At 39.3% G+C, this 22,327-nt stretch overlaps 1 non-coding gene and 1 pseudogene across 1 annotated transcript; both read right to left on the minus strand.

The window, feature by feature from the left end:
• Positions 1–13,699: 13,699 nt before the first annotated feature.
• LOC145688716 (large subunit ribosomal RNA) lies at positions 13,700–14,766 on the minus strand (annotated as a pseudogene).
• Positions 14,767–16,917: 2,151 nt separating this feature from the next.
• LOC145688740 (5.8S ribosomal RNA) lies at positions 16,918–17,069 on the minus strand. The gene has a single exon (XR_014131972.1). It is a non-coding gene; the product is annotated as a 5.8S ribosomal RNA (ribosomal RNA).
• Between the last annotated feature and the right edge of the window lie 5,258 nt (positions 17,070–22,327).

Genomic DNA, 22,327 nt, shown 5'->3' on the forward strand with positions numbered 1-22,327 from the left:
TTTGCAGAAAGAGAAACCACTTTAAGTTGTACCAGAAAATCTAAAATTTGACGGCGAGAAGAGGCCTCATTCACCGTCAGCTGCAGAGTGCACAGTCGGCAACGGTATATGAGAATGACAAATCAGGTTTATTCTCAATTGTAAAGAAACCGTAGAGACGACAAATGATGAAGTTGTATTGAAAACGTGACCAAACGCGGTACATGGTACAACGTACGAGGAATTTGTATATATATTCAATTCCAAGGAAGAAAAATTAGTTTATCTTTTACCGGAGGGTTGACATTTAGTCCGCGAAGACAGGCTTCGTTGTCCGCCAAGATGTTCGGACATTGTGAAGGAAAATGAAAAGAAGAAAAATAGTGATAAAAAGAAAAACGACATAAATTTTATTTCATCATATACTTTTCTGTTTCAATGGGCGAGCTATAAAAGTAAGAAAGTAAATAAGAAAAAAATTTCATTTCGCTCACACTTGTGGTCATTTTTATTCCTAATTAAGTTTTTGCACTATTTCAAGAAAACTATTCATACCAGATTAATGCGATTTCTGCAAGACGTGAACCTACATACTTTACAGGGAAGTTCGTAAATGAATTGTTGTATCGCCAACTTTATAAAAAAAAACTTTAAATTGTTACAGAAGGTAGAACATTTGACGGCAAACAGAGGCCACGCTGATCGTCGAAAGCTGCGAACGCAGCCGGCAGGTATAGAGGAGAACACAAAATCATGTTCTTTCTCAATTGTATAGAGACCGTAGAAGCTAGAATAGTGAAAGTTCTACACAAGACGTACTTAAACACAGTACATGCGACAACGTACAAACAATTTGTATATACAAATTACTAACAGAGAAAATTCAGTTTCTCTTTTACCGGAGGGTTAAAATTTTGTCGGCGAAGACAGGTTTCGATTGCCGCAAAGATGTGTGGATACTGTGGTGGAAGGTGAGACGAGGAAAAATATTGATAGAAAGGAAAACAATATAAAATTTATTTAACTATATAATATTCTGCGTCAATCGGTGAACTATAAGAGAGTGAGAAAGTAAATTAGAATACTGTTACATTTCGCTCACCCTTGTGGTCAAGCTTGTTTGAAGTTGTTTCTACACTATTTTTGGGAAATTATTCAAACCAGTGTATGAAATTATGTGCATGGGAGTTGATATAAAGAATTGTAGTACCTCCAATTTTATGAAGGGAAATATACTTCAAAATGGTCGAGAAGCTTGAAAACTTTACTGCAAGCACAGAGCATACTAGCCGTCAAGTGCTTTGAACGCTGCCTGCAAGGATGGATGAGAAATTGAAATATTTGTTTTTCCCACTACGGATAGAAAAACCAATAAAACTAGAATAGTAAAATTTCTACACGGAATGTATGCAAACACAGTGTATCGGAGTAGGTTATTTTAATTTTTTTATTCACATTTCAAAAATAATAATAATGAATAAAAATAAAAAAGTTATTACAGTTTAAACTGTAGCGTAGGGTTGAAAATTTTCATGAGGTTTATTGGCCATGAAGATGTGTGGGTATGCAGCGTAAAAATAAGACAGTCGTTAGAGCAGCGGCGGGGGGGAGAGAAACATAGAAATAATGGAAAGAAATCACTAATATCCATTCCAGATTCAATTAATGAACAATTATATAGGGAGAGAGCAAACAACAACACTGTCGTTTATTTCTTCACATTCGGAATGACGGTCATCCCAGATTCTGTTTTTTCACTATCATGACGAAAGAATTGCTTATAGATTAGTGACATTACCAGCCTACCTGTACCTAAGATTAGACAGTGTGCATTCGAATATGTGTAATATTAGTACTCTCATATTTGCGCAGATAAGGCTCATAGTTTCCGTCAACATGCTCACAACTGCCATCAAAATGCTCACACTTGCCGTAACAACTTTTATACTTATGATATAATTTTACATATTACGCATCTAATAATAATGTTTTATTACAAATAACTGCACTGCACTGAATCAGGGACGTATCCAGCGTGAGAGCCTGAGGGCTGTCACTCTCCGAAACTCAAGCACTTTTTAATAAACTTTCTTTTTAACCTTTTTAGGTTCTTTTATATCAGTTTACTAGTAGTCAGTGTCCAAACTTTGGGCAATGTGCTGTTGTCTTGTTATAATTCTAAGAACATACCATAATGCCATTATACCAGGTGGAATTAAAGAACAGTTTTAAATAGGATTAACATTTCTTTTCCGTTCTGTTTTTAACTTTAATATATTAGAACGATACACTCAATGTCTTCTTGCTATTTTTGTTATGCGATATACGTAGCAGACAGTTTTCTTTAGTTACGTTTTTCTCGAAAATATGTTTCATTTTTTTTGTGCTATAATGCAGTTTACAAAGTAAATGTAAAGTAAATGCGGTTTATAAATGAAAAGTAGGAAAAAGTTTAAGAGAAGTACAGAACTGTTGCATTATTATTATTATTATTATTATTATTATTATTATTATTATTGATATTGATATTTTTAAAACATTAGAATTACGTGCTTACGAGGACGTAATTCTACGTAATTAGAATCATACGTGTTGGGCCCACTCCGAATAGAAAACCTGGATACGTGTCTGCACTGAATGATAGACGTATGAGTCAAGGTGTAGAGGGCGCGCTAGGCGATAGACTCCAGAGCATGAAAAATAGATTAAGACCACAACTTGCAGTTATTCTTGCCGATTGGTGCTATTTGCAATGATATATCGGATCATACGGTATGTGGAACAAAGGATGGTCGGATAAGCAAGACCATGGTGTATTTGTGTTTCACGCACCTAAACCTGTAAAATGTTTGTATAAACAATTATCTTTCACTCCCTAGCTAAATTTGTGGGTATGATCACACACCTTGCCTCATAAAGTATAGTCTTATAAAGAAAAAATATTTTTTTAGCTAAAACCTAAAGAAAAGCCAACTTCAATAATTTAGTTTTTTTTCAATAATAATGGCAAACTAGTCCATTTCATCTCGATAAATCACTTTTGGTACTAAGATGTCTTTTTCTGTCCGTATATATCCTTCACACTTTGTTGGAGACAAAATTGTTCTTTCCCCAAGAAAACAGGATGAGAGAAGCTATACAACAGCATGAACAGAAAACAATAGCTATTAACAATAGTTCTCTAATCCTGGATAAATACGTCATTACAGCAAAATATCAGTAAGTTGTCCTTATTATATTGCTTCGGTTCTTATTAACATGGAAATGATAATGTTTGGTAAAAAAAAAAGAATGGGATGGGATGGGATTCGATGTGGTGTCAAAATAATAAAATAAACTATAAGTCCGCCACTCTATCCACCTAACCACTGAGGTTACGTTGTATTGGCTCTTTTTTTTTAAGAAATAATCTTCATAGCCATGGTGCGTATTGCTTCGAACCTTAAGATAAGAGTTTTTCTGTTTAATTCTATATTTTCGTACGACATCTTAGTTACAGAAGCTAATTTATATTTCGTAGGCAATCTACACACTAGGTTTTAACCAATAAATGCAACATTTTAGCCCATTATCCAGTTTCTTGATCCAATTCCTCGACTCCCCTACTGAATTCCCTCCGCAATCATGCTCTGCTACTGAAAAAATCCCTAGAAATAATCGTTGCCAGTATACACAAAGCCGAGCATAATTTTGTTTTTTGCTTATATTTTTATTATTTTATTATATTTTTTGGAAATATCTCCTTACATGGATTGCTTTCTATTATATCCACATACTAATAACTGAATTTTACGTATAAACGTAAGGAAAATGGAATAAATACGAAAAATCATCAGTTACAGTATACGCGCAATTTTTTTGCGCATGGGAGTACCTGGATCTTGTGCGTTCGAGTACGTATATGGACTTATTGTATCTCCACTTTTCTAAAAGAAAAGAGACTCTAAATTGTTGTAGAAAGTTGAAAATTTGACGGCCAACAGAGCCCACGCTTAACGTCAAGACGTGCGAACACCGCCCGTGAGAGTAGATAATTTGATATTACTTTTTTTTCTTTTTTTCATTTTTTTGTTCACTACAGAAAGAAAACCAGTGAAACTAGAAAAGAGAAATCTCTACCGAGAATGTATGGAAACATTTTTCATCGAAGTAGCTGCAAGAAATCATCGGATCAAAATGCCCAAAGTTCCCGTGAGGATCCACACACAACCCGTCAAAATGCTTACACTTTCCTTCAAAACGCTCATAGTTGCCGACTTTTCGTTCAGAATTGCTGACGTTGGGCTCACAGTTGCCGTAAGAAGGTTCACACTAGTCGTCAAAATCCTCACACTTGCCGTGAAAACGCTCATAGTTGCCGGCTTTTCGTTCATAATTGCTCACGAAAAGTTCATAATTATTGTTCTTCCACTAGTTTCCTTATTTCATGGAGGACCGTTTTCGATCTGCTTGCATTTATCTGTGCTACGGTTGTTTCGTAGTGGCATAGCATGCAGACCACCTTTGTGTTGGGTCGTAAACAGTCCTTCCATGTATTCTTACAAATTGTCCGTACTCCTCATTTAAATCAAATGTTTCATTTCTCCTGTCAAAGATTTTTACAATGTATGACATTAACTTTAATGGATCCGTGGGGATGTTTTCGGCCTTTAAGGATATCCTGTCGATTACTTCTATCTGCTGAAAGTTGATAGCTTTCCCTTTTTCGTGGAGGCTTCTTACTAGTAGTCTTAGGGCCATCGTGAGTTTCTTTTGATCCTCTAGTATAGACAATCTCAGGGCGTCTTCCAGTTGTTTATGAATTTTATCCGGGTTGATGTGACATATGTGGTTTCACCTGTATGAGATGTCACTGCTTGCCCGGCATGTTCCCTGTCACTATGGTTTTTCACCTGTATAAATTTCATTTAGGTTTCACTCCTGTGCGGTTGCGTCCATGTAATAATTGTCCGATTCTGTTTGGGTGCCTGTATTTCTTCTGTTTCGCATACTAGATTTGTATGCTATTAGTCTTTGTAGGTCTCTCAATTCTTTGCCAAGGCTTCTTTTATTTCTAATTTTATTTTCTTCTTCTTATTCTACGGTCTATTTTATATTCTTAGTCGCCATAGTCTATTCTTGCAATTGTTTGTTGTAGAATGAGTTTGTATGTGAGGCAGTCCTTCATTTTATCTGCCTTGCATGTTTTCTTCCTTAGTGCACACGGTATGCACGTTGCTCTTTGTTCTTTTTTACTGCAATTCTTCTTTTCGTGTGATTTATTTCCGCAGTGGGAGCACACTGCTGTATTTTTGCAGTACTTTGCGATGCGTCCGTAGTCCCCGCACTTCAGTAGATAGGGATAGTGGGAATCTCGTTAATCAATTCATGCGCGTCACTAATTAGATGACGAGGCATTTGGCTATAAGAACCCTTTATTGAGTTAAAGAGGCTTCCTCTAAATAGATTGTATTACATTTACATAATTTTTTCCATGCAAAGCATGTCAGTCAAAATAACCTTGGTAATTACAAATTTTCTTTAACTACAAACATGTTACAATCTTACTAAAAGAAAAAGAATTAAAATTACTAAAAACATGCAAACAAATAATAAAAAAAAACAATTGTGCTCTACTAAGTAGAAAACAATATTTTAGTCAATAACCTTTTTTTCCGTTCATAAATTAAAACAAAAGTCATATTTTTTTCTTAAAAAGAATAAATAATCAATTCCTTCTTTTCTTGAAAAAAATATAATTTATAATCCTCTCTCTATTCCTAACTATAAAATAACATTAAAAATAAAGTTTGTAAATTTTACGTTTCTCTAAGTTACAACATTGAGCTACCAGATAGGACAAAATAAGAAAATATTAATAATTTATAATCCTCTTTTTTCCTAACTATAAAAGTTTTATTTTAAAGAAAAAGAGGAACAAATTTTCTAAACTCAAACTTCTAACGTTGAAGTGCCAGACAGGACATAAGAAATTATTGATCAAGTGTAATCAAGATGCCCATTCGCAATTTCAACACTAGTTCTAATGTTGATCATTGCTAGCGTTTTTTTTTTTCAGCGAATCGCTGTATATGCCCAATTCCTTAAGCACCTTACACGATGTAGCACTAGCATTTGCCCCAAAGATTAACGGGTAAACAACTACCTCCTTAACTTTAAGTTTCTTTTTAACCACATTAATTATTTTTTCATATTTTTCTTTTTTTCTTTTATTTCAATTTTTTTAAAATTTGCTTGTTCAAATCTCACAGTAACATCCACAATAGCTGCATGATCACCCTGCATTACCACTATATCAGGTTTTAACAATTTCCCTTTACCTGTATCAACTTCAGGTTCTCTGCTTACTTTACTATTATTATCCAGTAGTTTTTCGCAGATAATATCAACTATTTCATTGTGCCTATGTATTACTTTACTTTCTGAACACTCGCACAACACATGGGCAAGAGTTTCATTTTTAACTTTACATCGTCTACATAAAACATTATCCACATCCGATGTCCGAGCCAAACAACTTTTGTACCGAAAGTATTCGTGCGCAACTTTATTAGATCTATAAACGTAGATTCGGACATTAGATTCGTGTCAAAAAAAAAGGTGAATTGGAAAACTTATTTTGAAACTAGCTGATACCTTTCCCTTGAAAAGGCAAATTAGACCACCTTTCCATCTTTTTTTTTTTTTTTTTTTGAACTCCAATTTGGATTTTTCTATTAACTTTACAGCAATGGGCCACTTAAGGCCAAGAGCCGTGGCTCTACGAGCCATTACCACATCAACCCTGTTTTGATAGTACAGTTCTCTAATAAAATAATCCGCACTGTACTTCCATTTACATCCCATTTTTAAAATGGCTAATGAAACAACATTCACTACCTTGGGTAAACCAAGACCACCATCTCTCTTTCTACAGTATAGAACGGCGTCAGTAACGAAATGATTTAGATGCAAAACTTTCTTGACTGTATTTCTTAAGAATTGGTCTAAATTCTGTAAAAAAAAATAAGGACACAATTCCATTTATCAAGGAATAATAAAATTTAGGCAAAAGATATGAAAAAATTATATCCAACTTTTGCCTAGGCTTTAGTCCCAGACTAAGAGCTATTCTAATTACTCTGTAAATAAAGTCAAGTTGGTATTTATTACTAATTCCATCATTTATCGTATACTGACAACCTAAGTATTGGAAAGGTTCATTCACATCTAGATTTTTGATTTTACATTCACCAACAAATAGATCTATTTTGTGAGCATACCATATCTTTTTTTAGGTTTTTAATCAAAAAAGCATAACATTTTTCTTTGGACAATTCCATATTCATTTTACACAGGTATTCATTTATCATATCCATTTTTTTCTGCAGACCTTGTTTGTCCTTATCCAGCACCAAACTATCATCTGCATAAGCCAATACGGATATAATCTCATTGTTTACCCTGTGACCAGTCTCACTCTGTTGTAACTTATTAATTAAATCGTCAAAGACAAGGTTAAAAAGAAAAGGATTTAAAGGGTCACCCTGTTTTATACCTGTTTTTCGTTGTAAGTGAATATTTTTTTCTCCTTTTATGACCGTTGTCACTTCAGTGTACATGTCATCAATGATCTTCACGATCTGATCGGGATATCCTCTAGCCTTTAATACATCTGTAATGGCTTTATGGGGGACCGTATCAAACGCTTTAGAAATATCGATTCCCAAAACTGCTACTCCATCCTGTCTTTTACTGTTGTATAAAATCTGATTAAACAGCGACAGTTCTTGGGAGTACCCTCATTCTTTGTGAACTTTTTTGTCTCGTATTGTATCCAATTGCTTTACGCAATCTTTCATCTAGAATGGCACTAAATATCCTATGAAACAAGGGACTTATTGTAATCGGCCTCCAGTTCTTAGCTTGGGTAATATCTTCTTTCTTCGGAATTAGAGTAGTTTTATTTTCTTTCCAACTCTGTGGAATAATGTGTGCTTCAAACCGGAAATAATTGCACACAATCTCCCTTTTATATACTAGTCGTTTAGACACATGCCTATACCAATTTCATGTCTATACAACAACTGAGAGAGTATATGATTATAAATTTTAAGGAAACACACACACACACGTATAAATATATACGTACCTTTTGACAATTGTCCCGTCGGCAGCGTATATAGTTATACTATATGAGATACGTGGAAAAGTGCTCCTTTCGGTTCAGTAGTTTGTGTGCGTGTAGAACCAGTTGGAATGAAATGCGATGCATTATAGAGTCAAGCTTATTGGCAATCACCTATGCTATCAAAATAAACTCTCAAAGAAAGAAAAATTGAGAAAAAAATTGTTGCGAATCGAAACCAAGTCTCCTGCCCAGTAGGCTCACGTCACTCCCCTACACTACCGAATTCCTTAGATTTTTGATTTCCTACTTACTGGTCAGATAAGACTGGTACCTTGCGGGCCGGCATCTGCGGAATTATATGCCTCTAAAGTCGGAAACACACTTAATTGTTTGCATACTTCCGCAAAACATACAAATACCAAATTTTGCATACCTGTTCGTCCTGTGATGTGAGTAATGGAAAAATTCCGGTATCATGAAAAAGGCGATATTTTCCATGTAAATGAAGTGTCGAAATTTTTCGTCGTTTCGAAATGCTGGTTTTAAGAGTAGTTCTGCAGATCATAGAAACGTCATATTTTCTCAGACAGTGAAGATAAGGACATAATATATGTTAGAAAAAGGAGTATTAAAATTAGTTTTGGTTTGGCGGCGCAACTCGAAAAAAATGTGAAATTTGTAATGGCTGTGTCTAGGACGTTGAAATTCCGAGGTGATGTTTATTCTGGTGCGTAGTTTGAGAATCCGCCTTTAAACTTGAAAACAAAGTCATTTTCGGTGTAAGAAAGTACTATGAATGTAATAAGGGGGCGTCTAATTCTAGAACACTTGTAGATATGGTGGAATCACGAAATTGCGTTCAAGTGTGTAGATTACAGCGTAAGTAAGGGGAAAAATCGGACAGGTTGGAAAAGTCGTTATCTTCGATTCAAGGTGACGGTTCAAAAGTTTGTAACCATTAAAATTGTAAGTTGTTCTCACGGCAGGACAGTCATGTTTTGCTATACTCTTAAGGATGAAGTGCAGTTTCAATGAAGAAAGAAATCATTGGAGAAGTCGCCATCTTGAATGCTAAGATGCCATGTTGTTGAATTGGCTTGTTCTGCCTTGTTATGAGCTGTGATAAGCATAATAGAACAAACATGAATCAACGTACGAACTTAGCTCAGTAGTAACGGTTGGGCTTCCTAAGTGAGAGGTCTGGGTTCTATTCCCGACGAAACGGTTTTGTGTTTTTTCTTATCTGCATTTCTTCGTATTAGCAAACTACTTTGTGTTCGTATTGCGGGAACGAAATATTTTCATTATAACATACGTAGAGGCAAAAGGTATATTTATACGGCAACTTTTGAGAATGTCCTGAAACGATGCAGTATGTTCCAGGGGCGGATCCAGGAAGGACTTCTGGGGGGCGGTGGGTTATAATACTGCTACTTAGAGCTACTCTCAAGAGCGTCAAAAAACTATGACAGTCGTTAGACAGTCGTTAAAAATAAGGTTCTGGGGGGCGGTGGGTTGTAATACTGCTATTTAGAGCTACTTTTAAGAGCGTCAAAAAACTATGACAGTCATTAGACAGTCGTTAAAAATAAGACAGTTGTTAGAGCAGCGGCGGGGGGGGGGGGAGAAACATAGAAATAATGGAAAGAAATCACTAATATCCATTCCAGCTTCAATTAATGAACAATTATATAGGGAGAGAGCAAACAACAACACTGTCGTTTATTTCTTCACATTCGGAATGACGGTCATCCCAGATTCTGTTTTTGCACTATCATGACGAAAGAATTTCTTATATATTAGTGACATTACCAGCCTACCTGTACCTAAGATTAGACAGTGTGCATTCGAATATGTGTAATATTAGTACTCTCATATTTGCGCAGATAAGGCTCATAGTTTCCGTCAACATGCTCACAACTGCCGTCAAAATGCTCACACTTGCCGTCACAATTTTTATAAGGTTAAAAAAATACGGTAAGAAGTAAAGCAACATAAATATCACTTAACTAGATACTATTCTGTGCCAATGGGTGAGCCATAACAGAGTAAGAAAGTAAATCTGAAAACTTTTACATTTCGCTCACACTTGTGGTCATAGTTATTCTAAATTACGTTCTCCCACTATTTTAAAGAAACTATTCAAACCATTCAAACCAGAATAGTGCAATTTCTACATGAGGTGTACCTTGATGCCAGCATAACTGTGGGACGTAAATCTTGAAGATTTCATTTCATTTTTAATAATAATAATAATAATAATAATAAATATGTGCAAGAAAGTTGAAATTTGGCTTAATACGGGAGGCGAACCACTCAGGCTGTTTGCTGAAATAAAACTCGGATTCCTTACGGCAGAAGTGCATATATTAACGGCTTAGCTACGAGGTGGCTGATACAGAAATAAGGCAAATTTCAATACTTTTACTTTTCGCAAACGTTTGAAATTGCTGTTATTGCAAATCAATTTTGTAAAAACTAGAAACTACAAAAGTGAAATTTCAATCCAAACCATGGCAAAGCACTATGTAAAGAAATAAGTATATATATATATATATATATATATATATATATATATATATATATATATATATATATATATTGGTCTAGGAATTAATTCGTGCGGGTGGACAAGAGATGGCGCAACGAACGGAGCGTCCCACAGTTTCGTGTATCCACACATGTGTTGCAAACCCCTGTCATCGCGTATCGTTCGTAGTATAGGGCAGTGGATTAAAGCGTCAACAACACCAGTTTGTAGTTAAGTGAACATGGCGCAATTTGTGCCTGATAAAGTGTTTTTGCGGGGTGTCCTGCTGCATTACTTTAACATGCAGAAAAGTGCGACTGAAAGTCATCGTATTTTGGTGGAAGTGTATGGTGACCATGCTCTAGCTGAGCGAACGTGTCAGAAGTGGTTTGCACGGTTTAGAAGTGGTGATTTCGGCTTGGCAGACCAAGAGCGAGCTGGACAGCCAAAAAATTTTCAAGACGAAGAATTGACAGCATTGCTCGAGCAGGATTCGTGTCAAACGCAGGAACAACTTGCAGCAGCATTAGGCGTTGATCAAACAACAGTCTCCAAACGCTTGAAAGCCATGGGAATGATTCAAAAGATGTCACATTGGGTTCCACATGAATTGAAAGACAGAGACGTTGAAAGACGAAAAAACATTTGCGAATTGCTGCTTCAACGACAGAGCAGAAAAGGGTTTCTGCATCGAATTATTACGGGTGATGAGAAGTGGATCCATTACGAGAACCCTAAACGAAAAAAAGGCCTGGGTGAAACCAGGTGAACCAGGTCCATCACAACCAAAACGAGATATTCACTGTGCAAAGGTTATGCTGTGCATATGGTGGGATATGAAAGGTGTGGTGTACTATGAGCTGCTGCAACCGGGTGAAACTATGAATGGAGAACGTTATCGACGACAATTAATGCGTTTGAAGCAAGCTTTGGCCAGAACACGACCAGAATGGAAGAACAGACATGATAAACTTATTGCTCAACATGATAACGCTCACCCACATGTCGCAAAACCGGTCAAAACCTATTTAGAAAATGTCGGATGGGAAGTTTTACCCCACCCGCCGTATTCACCAGACGTTGCTCCTTCGGACTACTACTTGTTCGATTGCATGAACAACGATTTGATTGGACAGCGGTTTACTTCTTCAGAAGATATCGAAACATGGGTGCCTGACAGATGGGCGAAAGTGGTGGCTAGCGATGGACAATATTTTTCTTAAGGTATTTATGTATTTTGTGTTTGTACTACAGCTTCAATGTGTGCGTACCAACCGCACGAATTAATTCCTAGACCAAATATATATATATATATATATATATATATATATATATATATATATATATATATATATATATATATATATTTAACCGCAGCGACAGGGAATATATATAAAAATCAAGCATGGTTTTTCTCAAACCCAAACGCCCCCCCCCTCCAAAAAGGAAAGATCCGGTCCGGTGCATAATTGTGGCAGATATTTTACACATTCAAGGGAGTTCGTGCACACTATAGCAACAGCAAAGTATATGAAAAGGAACGCCAGAAATCCGATAAGACACGGTGTTGGCGTGTGCCACCTCGGTAGTGAAACAAGAATTTCTTTCTGTGAACACGAATTTTTCTCAACAAGATTAAATAAATAAATAATTTAATAAAAATTAAATACTTCTAAGGGAAAAAACACAGCAAATGAATGAAGAGGTAAGTAAAAATTCGAAATTGAAATATAGGGCTGTGAAGTTCATAATAAATAAACCATTATCATACTTAAAAATATGTGGTAAAAATTAAAAAGAAAACGTTGTGATAAGAACTTTGTTGTACTCTCACGAGAAGATACACACATCATCTGGAAATTTGAGTCGATAGAAAGCACACAACTGCGTGCTAAAACAACCAAATTTAAAACGAAATCACTACATAAGTATAAGCTAATAAAGTTCAACAAAAGAAAGCAAACGGTAAATTGAGCTGTGATGGAGGGCACAGTTACCGTCATGTAAACAAGTCCGTCCACGCTTAAGTTTAACGGGAGCCAGAAGGTAAACCATGTCGGGGATGGATGGCTTAGTTGCCGTCATATAAAGAAACCCCTGTCTATCGTGAGACCCATGTTCCGCTTGCTAACACTTTTATGTATGTGAAAAGAAGTGAAGATAGGCAAGTGTGAGCGAGTGCGAAAACGTAGTCGGCAATTATGAGCAAATGAAAAAAAAAATCAACAATTATGAGCATATGGAATATTCCAAATGGGATAATTAAGTAAAAAAAAGAACGTAAAAGTGTGATAAGACACTTGTGTACTCTCAAGAGGATATATATATATATATATATATATATATATATATATATATCGTCTAGAAATTACACACCAACTGTGAGCGAAAGAAATCAAATTAAAAAAGAAAACAGCACATAACTGAAAGCAAATGAAGATCAAGAAAAGAAAGCATACGGTAAATTATGGCGGTAATGGAGGGCGCCGTTACCGTCACGTAAACTAGTCCGTCCACGCTTAAGTTTAACAGGAGCGAGAAGGTAAACCATGCCGGTGATGGATGGCTTAGTTGCCGTCATACAGAGAAGCCCCTGCTTACCATGAGACCCATGTTCCCCTTCTAGCACTTCTATGTGTGTGTAAAGAAATAAAGATCGGCAAATGTGAATGAGTGGGAAAAGTTAAAGTCGGCAATTATGAGCAAATGAAAAAAATCGGCAATTGTGAGTAAATGAAAAAAGTCGGTAATTATGAGCAAATGAAAAAAAAATTGGCAATTATGATCATATGGAACATTCCACATAAGACACTTGTTGCACTTTCAAGAGAAGATATATATATATTTATACCTCATCTGAAAAGTACACAACTGTGAGCGAAATCAACCAATTTAAGAAATCACCACATAACTGTAAACTAATGAAATTCAAGATGGGCAAGTGTGAGCGAGTGCGAAAAAAATAAAGTAAAAGTCGGCAATTATGAGCAAAAATTCGGCAATTATGAACGAAAAAATAAAAAAAGTACACCACCTGAGGTGGTGTAGATTCCTCGGAGGTCTCGTCTGGCCGACAAGACGAATACATCAAGCAAGGACTAAGTCTCAACAGATCGCTGCGTGGCAACTGATCTACCGTTCACAAAACCCCGCCAAGTATCTCAGTCGTTTACAGAGGATTCCACGTCCCAACCTCGAACATCTCCTTGGTGTAAGTCACGACAGAGTTTCTAAAGATCAATATCGTCCTTACAATACATCTGCCGCAAACCATGGGTCATGTAAAGTAGGACGAGCCTACCCCTACGATTTGCGTAGTATATGCACTTTCAAATGAGGGACGCCAGATACCGTTGCTTTGCCTAGATCGGAGTCTACCTCAGAGGCGTACAGGTATAATCCAGGGGATGGTAGCGTCACACCACCGGCCGCTCGACCGAGTGTATGAACCAATTGTCCGAACCTGCGGTTCCTCTCGTACTAAGCAGGATTACTATGGCAACGATCGCGCATCAGTAGGGTAAAACTAACCTGTCTCACGACGGTCTAAACCTAGCTGACGTTCCCTATTAGTGGGTGAACAATCCAACTCTTGGCGAATTCTGCTTCGCAATGATAGAAAGAGCCGACATCGAATGATCAAAAAGCGACGTCGCTATGAACGCTTGGCCGCCACAAGCCATTATCCATGTGGTAACTTATCTGACACCTCTTGCTGGAAACTCTCCAAGCCAAAAGGATAGATAGGCCGTGCTTTCGCAGTCCCTATGCTTACTGAACATCGGGATCAAGCCAGCTTTTGCCCTTTTGCTCTACGCGAGGTTTCTGCCTCGCTGAGCTGGCCTTAGGACACCTGTGTTATTCTTTGACAGATGTACCGCCTCAGTCAAACTCCCCACCTGATAGTGTCCTCGGATAATATCATGCGAGAAGACAGACTTGCCAGACTTGGTTGAGGAATACCGTACGCCGAACACGAAGAACGACGCACGCGCTCCGCCTCACCGAGTAAGTAAGGAAATGAAAGTCGTGGTATTTCATCGGCGACCCCGTAAGGAGTCTCCCACTTATGCTACACCTCTCATGTCTCCTTACAGTGTCAGACTAGAGTCAAGCTCAGCAGGGTCTTCTTTCCCCGCTAATTTTTCCAAGCCCTTTCCCTTTGCTGTGGTTTCGCTAGATAGTAGATAAAGACAGTGGAAATCTCTTTAATCCATTCATGCGCGTCACTAATTAGATGACCAGACAGTTGGCTACCTTTATTTTACACCCGCCTATACCGTTGCGGTCCGTAGGGAAGATTTACCGCAGATGTATGGTTACCATCCATAAGTGTTACCGGGATGGGGCGGTACTACAAAGTGAGGGCCTCCTACCCACTCCGACACGTCGAATCGGGCACCTTGCGGGTAGCGTCGTAGTCATGAAGCACCTGAATATCTTGATAGAACTGGTAAGCGCGGCGATGGTTATACGCTTTAAAGTCTCGGGTCGCACGTGTACGGCCAGCTCGCTTGAGGCGCATATACCCCTCCACGAGAGAGTCCAAGTTGTTACCCGGGGCCAGTGGCCTGAAAGGTCTCTTACGTACTCCCGAACCTGAGGGTTACGGGAGTATTTGAGACGCTTTAGATGGTGAGCAGCGTCCAGGCCAGTGGCCCCGGAAACAACCTGCACATCAATAAGTGTCGCTTGAGACGGAGTGTAAGCGACAATGTCAGGCTTTCTTACTCCCTCTGAGGTCTGAATAGGGGGCTCCCTAACCACCGTCCATTCCTGCTCCTTAAGATCCTCGCACAATACACCAAGGGCAATCTGTTTCCGAACTACACGAGTATCCCTCACGCACTGGCCGATAGCCCCAACTCGACCACGTGCCCACTCAACCTCCCTCTGGATGGATGGAGAGGGGAAGGCAGCACGGAAAATCTCGAGCTGTGAGTTCTGGAGCTTGCTGAATCACCTTAGCTTCAGCACAGGATCGGTATACTTCAAAGAGGGAATACCAAGTCCACCCTCTCTTATTGGTGCATGGAAAAATGCCTTGGAGACATCATGAGGCAGAGGAAGCCATTGGCGCACCGCAGCATGCACTTGTCGATCAATTGCTTCAAGGCGGCCTGTTGTTGTACGGGCCAACACCATGCCTGGTAAACCCGAGGCAATAGGAATTGGACCAACAACAGGATCCGCTGCTGGGGTTTCAATGGCGCTTTCCGAAGACGTTCAAGATGAAGCGCCAAAGAAGCCTTGGTCGTCTGGCGTCCCCTGGATGTAAATTGCACTCCCAAATAGCGCAAGTGGTAGATGACTCAGGACTGGGGAAGAGGGTCGGATCCCACATGAAACTCTGGCTCCGTCTTGATCTTCATCTTCGTACCCTTACCGTCTGGCAGGATTGAGAGTACGGAGCCCTTCTTAAGGTTGAGCTCAAGGCCGTTTCTGCGTAGCACCTCCACTGCGATGTCAAGCAGTAGCTGCATGCCCGGTGCAGTAGATGACAAAAGCACCAGATCATCCGGAAAGGCTGGGGAATTAACTTTTGCGGATGCCGCGAGATCAAAACCTACCTCGGAAGTCAAAGCACGCAGCACACTGTCGATCACCAGATTGAACAGCAGTGGAGAGAAGGGGTCGCCCTGATGGACACCTCGATTCACTAGTACAGTTTCAGTGGCCTCCCCAAGCTCCAAGATGGTCTCAGAGTTGGTGTATAACGCATCGACGTAGTCCACAAAGGGAAGCGGAGCGCCAATGCGTTCGATAGCGGCACTTTGACAAGAGTGAAAGGCCTTCGAGACGTCCAGTGTGGCAACATGACATTCCCGTAAACGCTAGTTCGCAGTAGAAATCACTGCGTCCAGGACTGAGACGTTCTTCAGGATGCCATCCACAGGCAAGAATGCCCGTTGCCGACTATCGAATACTGGGGCCGCGCCGGCCCAGGCTAGAAAATTGCATGGACAGAAGACAGTCTCTTTCCCATCGAAAGGGGTTTGGCAAGGATAAAATCCAAGGACCAAGTTCCCCAATTCATTCAGGAACTTTCGTCGAGACAAAAACTGCCTCAACAGGCGGATGTAAACCACCAGCCTTTGCTGCTCATTTAAGACAACCGCTGTCACGGAAGCCCAAGAACACACAGTTTCCATTCCCCCGACCCATGGTCACAAGAGGTTACCAACCAGAAAGTCAAGCCTTGCGCGAGACCCCTTGCACGTGGCAACGGCATCACTACCGAAGTAGCGAGAGGGCGTGGGGTCATCCGAAAAACTTCCACCGCTAGGATAAAGAAGACCAACCCTCAGACAGATGTGACCCAGAAAAGATCCTGGGTCGCAATGTGCGTTCGAAACGTCGATGTTCGTGTGTCCTGCAGTTCACACTCTTTCGCGCAGCTAGCTGCGTTCTTCATCGATCCACGAGTCAAGTGATCCACCGTTCAGGGTTGTAAAAATTCTACAACAGCATTTCACGTATGCCGTGCAAGATATTAAAGTTCGTTTAACTTACCGCATCGGCAGCCGCACTGCCTCCTGTATGCCCCGTCAGCTGCGGTCACTAACCATAAAGCTGGGCGTGTCCATTCGAAAGCCTTTCCCTGTATCACAAGGAATAATCTTAGGCTGCCCATGAGTTTGTAGCCAAAAATCATGGCTACCAGTTTTTCATTGAAGGCCATCTTGAACAGAAAAGGACACTGGCCTACAAAGCAGCAAATTCTAGCTCTAGTCGCCCGACCAAAGCGTATTAAAGGCTTCTTCTGCTACTAACGTGTAAGCCTTGCTCCTCGGAGCCTTTTCAAGACTTCTCCCACAAAGCAGTCACAGCCTACTCGAGTCCTTGGAGGACAAGCTTCCGTTCTACCCCACAACCCGATATCCGACACAACCATTTTAACGCTACTGCTCCGATGGAATAAGTCTTACTCTTTTGGAGCCTTTTCAAGACTTCTTTTCAAACGGAATAAGCATACTTGAGCCCTTGGATGACGGAACTGGTTTATCATGTCATCTGACCGAGCATTTAAGACTCCTGCTCCGATGGAATAAGTCTTACTCTCTCAGAGTCTTTTCAAGATTTCTGCTCCTCCGAAATAAGTCTACTCCAATCCTTAGATGACACACGGCCTGCGCTACCCTCGCCGATGACAGTGGCTCCCGTTCTTGCTGCTCGCTTCCCAACTGTAGGGAAGACACGGCTCACCTTCCTCTCCTTCGCCTGTCAAGATGCGTGGCTCCCGTTTAATGCTGTCAATCTAACTAATACGACACGCTAATGAGACACTTTTGGCATCAACCACCGCAGTGATGATGAATTAATAATGATCCTTCCGCAGGTTCACATACGGAAACCTTGTTACGACTTTTACTTCCCCCAAATGATCAAGTTTGGCCATCTTTCCGACACGTCGGTACCACAGCAAGACGGAGGTGCCGGGTATCAGTCCGAAGGCCTCACTAAATCATTCAATGGAACTAGGGCGGTATCTGATCGCCTTCGAATCTCTAACTTTCGTTCTTGATTAATGAAAACATTCTTTGCAAATGCTTTCGCATCGGTTAGACTTGCGACGATCCAAGAATTACATACTTCTAAAGACGGAATCACAGTTAATTGTTTGTATACTTCCGCAAAACATACAAACACCAAATTTCGCATACTTGTTCGTCATGTGATGTGAGTAATGGGAAATTTCCGATATCATAATAAAGGCGACATTTTCCATGGAAATAAAGTGTCGAAATTTTTCGTCGTTTCGAAATGCTGGTTTTCAGAGTAGTTCCGCACATCATAGAAACGTCATACCTTGTCAGACAGTGAAGATAATAGCATAGTTTATGCTAGAAAAAAAGAGCATTAAAATTCGTTTGGGCTTGGCGGCGCAACTCGAAAAAAATGTGAAATTTGTAATGGCTGTGTCTAGGACGTTGAAATTCCGAGGTGATGTTTATTCTGATGCGTAGTTCACGAATCCGCCCTTAAACTTGAAAACAAAGTGATTTTCGGTGTAAGAAAGTACTATGAATGTAATAAGGGGGCGTCTAATTCTAGAACACTTGTAGATATGGTGAAATCACGAAATTGTGTTCAAATGTGTAGATTACAGCGTAAGTAAGGGGAAAAATCGGACAGGTTGGAAAAGTCGTTATCTTCGATTCAAGGTGGCGTTTCAAAAGTTTGTAACCATTAAAATTGTAAGTTGTTCTCACGGCAGGACAGTCATGTTTTGCTATACTCTTAAGGATGAAGTGCAGTTTCAATGAAGAAAGAAATCATTGGAGAAGTCGCCATCTTGAATGCAAAGATGCCATGTTGTTGAATTGGCTTGTTCTGCCTTGTTATGAGCTGTGATAAGCATAATAGAACAAACATGAATCAACGTACGAACTTAGCTCAGTAGTAACGGTTGGGCTTCCTAAGTGAGAGGTCTGGGTTCTATTCCCGACGAAACGGTTTTGTGTTTTTTCTTATCTGCATTTCTTCGTATTAGCAAACTACTTTGTGTTCGTATTGCGGGAACGAAATATTTTCATTATAACATACGTAAAGGCAAAAGGTATATTTATACGGCAACTTTTGAGAATGTCCTGAAACGATGCAGTATGTTCCAGGGGCGGATCCAGGACGGACTTCTGGGGGGCGGTGGGTTGTAATACTGCTACTTAGAGCTACTTTTAAGAGCGTGAAAAAACTATGTATTTTATTTATATATAAAATAAGAAAGTTCCTTTTTTGCGGAGGTGATCCCCCCGATCGCCTCCCCCTTTATCCGCCCCTTGTATGTTCGTGTGTAGTTTCGAGACGATACTGAAGTATTTAAATTAGAACATATGTAGCTTTGGAAATGGTGCATCAACAGTGTGTCTTTCGAAAGCAATGTTCCGCGGGGGGGAATCATTAGGACGGGGGCCCTGCTGGTAATATTCTTTTTGCTATTGTATTATAAACGTATTATTTTGATCTCCTTCAGGGAGGCTCTGAAGAGGCAGTGTCCTCCAAAAATTGTCTGAGAGAAACATTGGGAATCATTTTTACGATATAGTGTCCATAGAAGACAATTCATTTTGTCTCGCGACAACAGTTTTTGCTTCAAACCGTAAATGATTGCAAAATATCTCTCTCACCCTTTATGTCCCTCGTTAACATACATACGTATACCAAGTTTGAAGTCAATACCACAACTGGAAAGTATAAAATATTAATTTTAAGAAAATACACACACATACTCATACACACACACACACACTCATACACACACACACACACACACACAATTGTTCACGTCTTGAAAATTGTCTCGTCGGCAGCGTAGATAGTTATATAAGATACATGAAAAAAATGCCCCTTTCGATTTAGTAGTTTATGTGGCGGTTCCTGTTGGAATGAAATGCCGTGCATAATAGAGTCAAGCTTCTTGGCAATCACCTATGCTATAAAAATAAATGTTCGAAAAAGAAAAAAAATCAGAAAGCAATTTGATGGGGATCGAACGCAGGTCTTCTGTTCAGAAGTTCCACGTTTTGTATTATAAGAGGTATTATTTTGATGCGCTCCGAGAGGCACTCTTAAAGCTCCGGCAGTCTCCCCCCCCCCAAAGAAACACAGGTCTGGAAGTAACACTGGGCATCACTTGTACGATATTGTGTCTCGCGATTAAAATGTGTGTTCTTCAAACCGAAAATTAGCTGATATCCCCGAAACGATGCAAGAAATTGAAAAAATGATCGCACAAAATCTCCCCGTTTATTCTCGTAGTTGATCCTCGTATAACAAGTTTACAATGTATACCACACATCTAGCCTGCAAATTGGAAGTACGTTAGTATCGGACAACGGTTTGGCAAATAGTCATAATAGATGCTCAAAAAGCGCTTTTTGGCAGTTGTGTGGTCGGTAGAGTAAATAACTATAATATATGAGGTAGGTGGAAATGTGCTCCTTTCGATTCAGTAGTTACTGTCGTGGGCAAATTAATGCCGTGCCATGTATAATAGAATCAACGAAATATAAGTTTGAAGAAAGAAAAAAAAGAGAAAGAATTGACGGAGATCGAACCCAGGTCTCGCCCGCAGTAGTCTGACATGCTACCACTGGACTACTGAACTGCTTAAAAACTTACGTATTCAAGTTTCTACTTACTTCTCACGTGTTACATAAGGGGTCAGCATCTGGAATTATATACCTCTAAAGTCGAAAACACACTTAATTGTTTGCATACTTGCGCAAAACATACAAACACCAAATTTTGCATACTTGTTCGTCTTGTGATGCGAGTAATGGGAAAATTCTGATATCATGAAAAAGGCGATATTTCCATGTAAATGAAGTGTCGAAATTTTTCGGCGTTTCGAAATGCTGGTTTTCAGAATAGTTCCACACATCATAGGAACGTCATATTTTTTTTCAGGCAGTGAAGATAGGAACATAGTTTATGTTAGAAAAAGGAGCATTAAAATTCGTTTTGGTTTGGCGGTGCAAATCAAAAAAATGTGAAATTTGTAATGGCTGTGTCTAGGACGTTGAAATTTCGAGGTGATGTTTATCCTGATGCGTAGTTTGCGAATCTGCCCTTAAACTTGAAAAAAGTGGTCGTCTTCGGTGTAAGAAAGTGCTAGAAATGTTATAAGGGGGCGTCTAATTCTAGACAACTTTTTGACATGGTGGAATCACGAAATTGCGTTCAAGTGTGTAGATTACAGTGTAAGTAAGTGGAAAAATCGGACATGTTGGAAAAGTCGTTATCTTTGATTCAAGATGGCGGTTCAAAAATTTGTAACCATTAAAATTGTAAGTTTTTCTGACGTTAGGACAGTCATGTTTTGCTATACTCTTAAGGATGAAGGGAAGTTTCAATGGAGAAAGAAATCATTGGAGAAGTCGCCATCTTGAATGCAAAGTTGCCATGTTGTTGAATTGGCTTGATCTGTCTTGTTATGAGCTATGTAAAGCATAATAGAACAAACATAAATCAACGTGCAAGCATAGCTCAGAGGTAACGTGTGAGCTTTTTAATTAGAACGTCTGGGTTCTATTCCCGACTGAACGGTTTTGTATTTTTCTTATCTGCATTTCTTCGTATTAGCAAAGTACTTTCTGTTTGTATTGAGGGAACAAAATATTTTCATTATTACATAGGCAGAGGTAAAAATGCATTTACACCGCAACTTTTGAGATGGTCCCGAAACGAGGCAGTATATTCGTGTAAAGTTTCGAGACGATACTGAAGTATTTAAAATCAAACATATGTAGCTTTGGAAATGGAGCATCACCAGTGTCTCTTTCGGAAGCAATTTTCGGGGGAGGGCGGAATAGCCCGGAGGCACTGCTGATAACATTCTATTTGTTATTGTATTATAAACGTATTATTTTGATCTCGCCAGGGGCGTTTGAGGAGGAATTGTCCCCCAAAAAGATTCTGAAAGAAACATTGGGCATCATTTCCCGATATAGTGTCCATACAAGACAACAATACATTTTGTCTCGCGACAACAGTGTCTTCTTCAAACCGGAAATGATTGCAAAATGTCTCTCTCCCCTTTTATGTCCCTCGTTAAGATACATGCGTATACCGAATTTGAAGTGAATACCACAAGTGGAAAGTATAAAATATAATTTTAAGGAAATACACGCACACAGGGACGTACGCAGGGGGTGGGTCCTGGGGGTCCCGACCACCCCCGAGATTCCAAATTTTGTGTAAATTTA

This window comes from Thermobia domestica, chromosome 6 (genome assembly GCF_964235325.1).
Source record: "Thermobia domestica chromosome 6, izTheDome1.hap1.1, whole genome shotgun sequence".
In the NCBI taxonomy this organism is placed as follows: Eukaryota; Metazoa; Arthropoda; class Insecta; order Zygentoma; family Lepismatidae; genus Thermobia; species Thermobia domestica.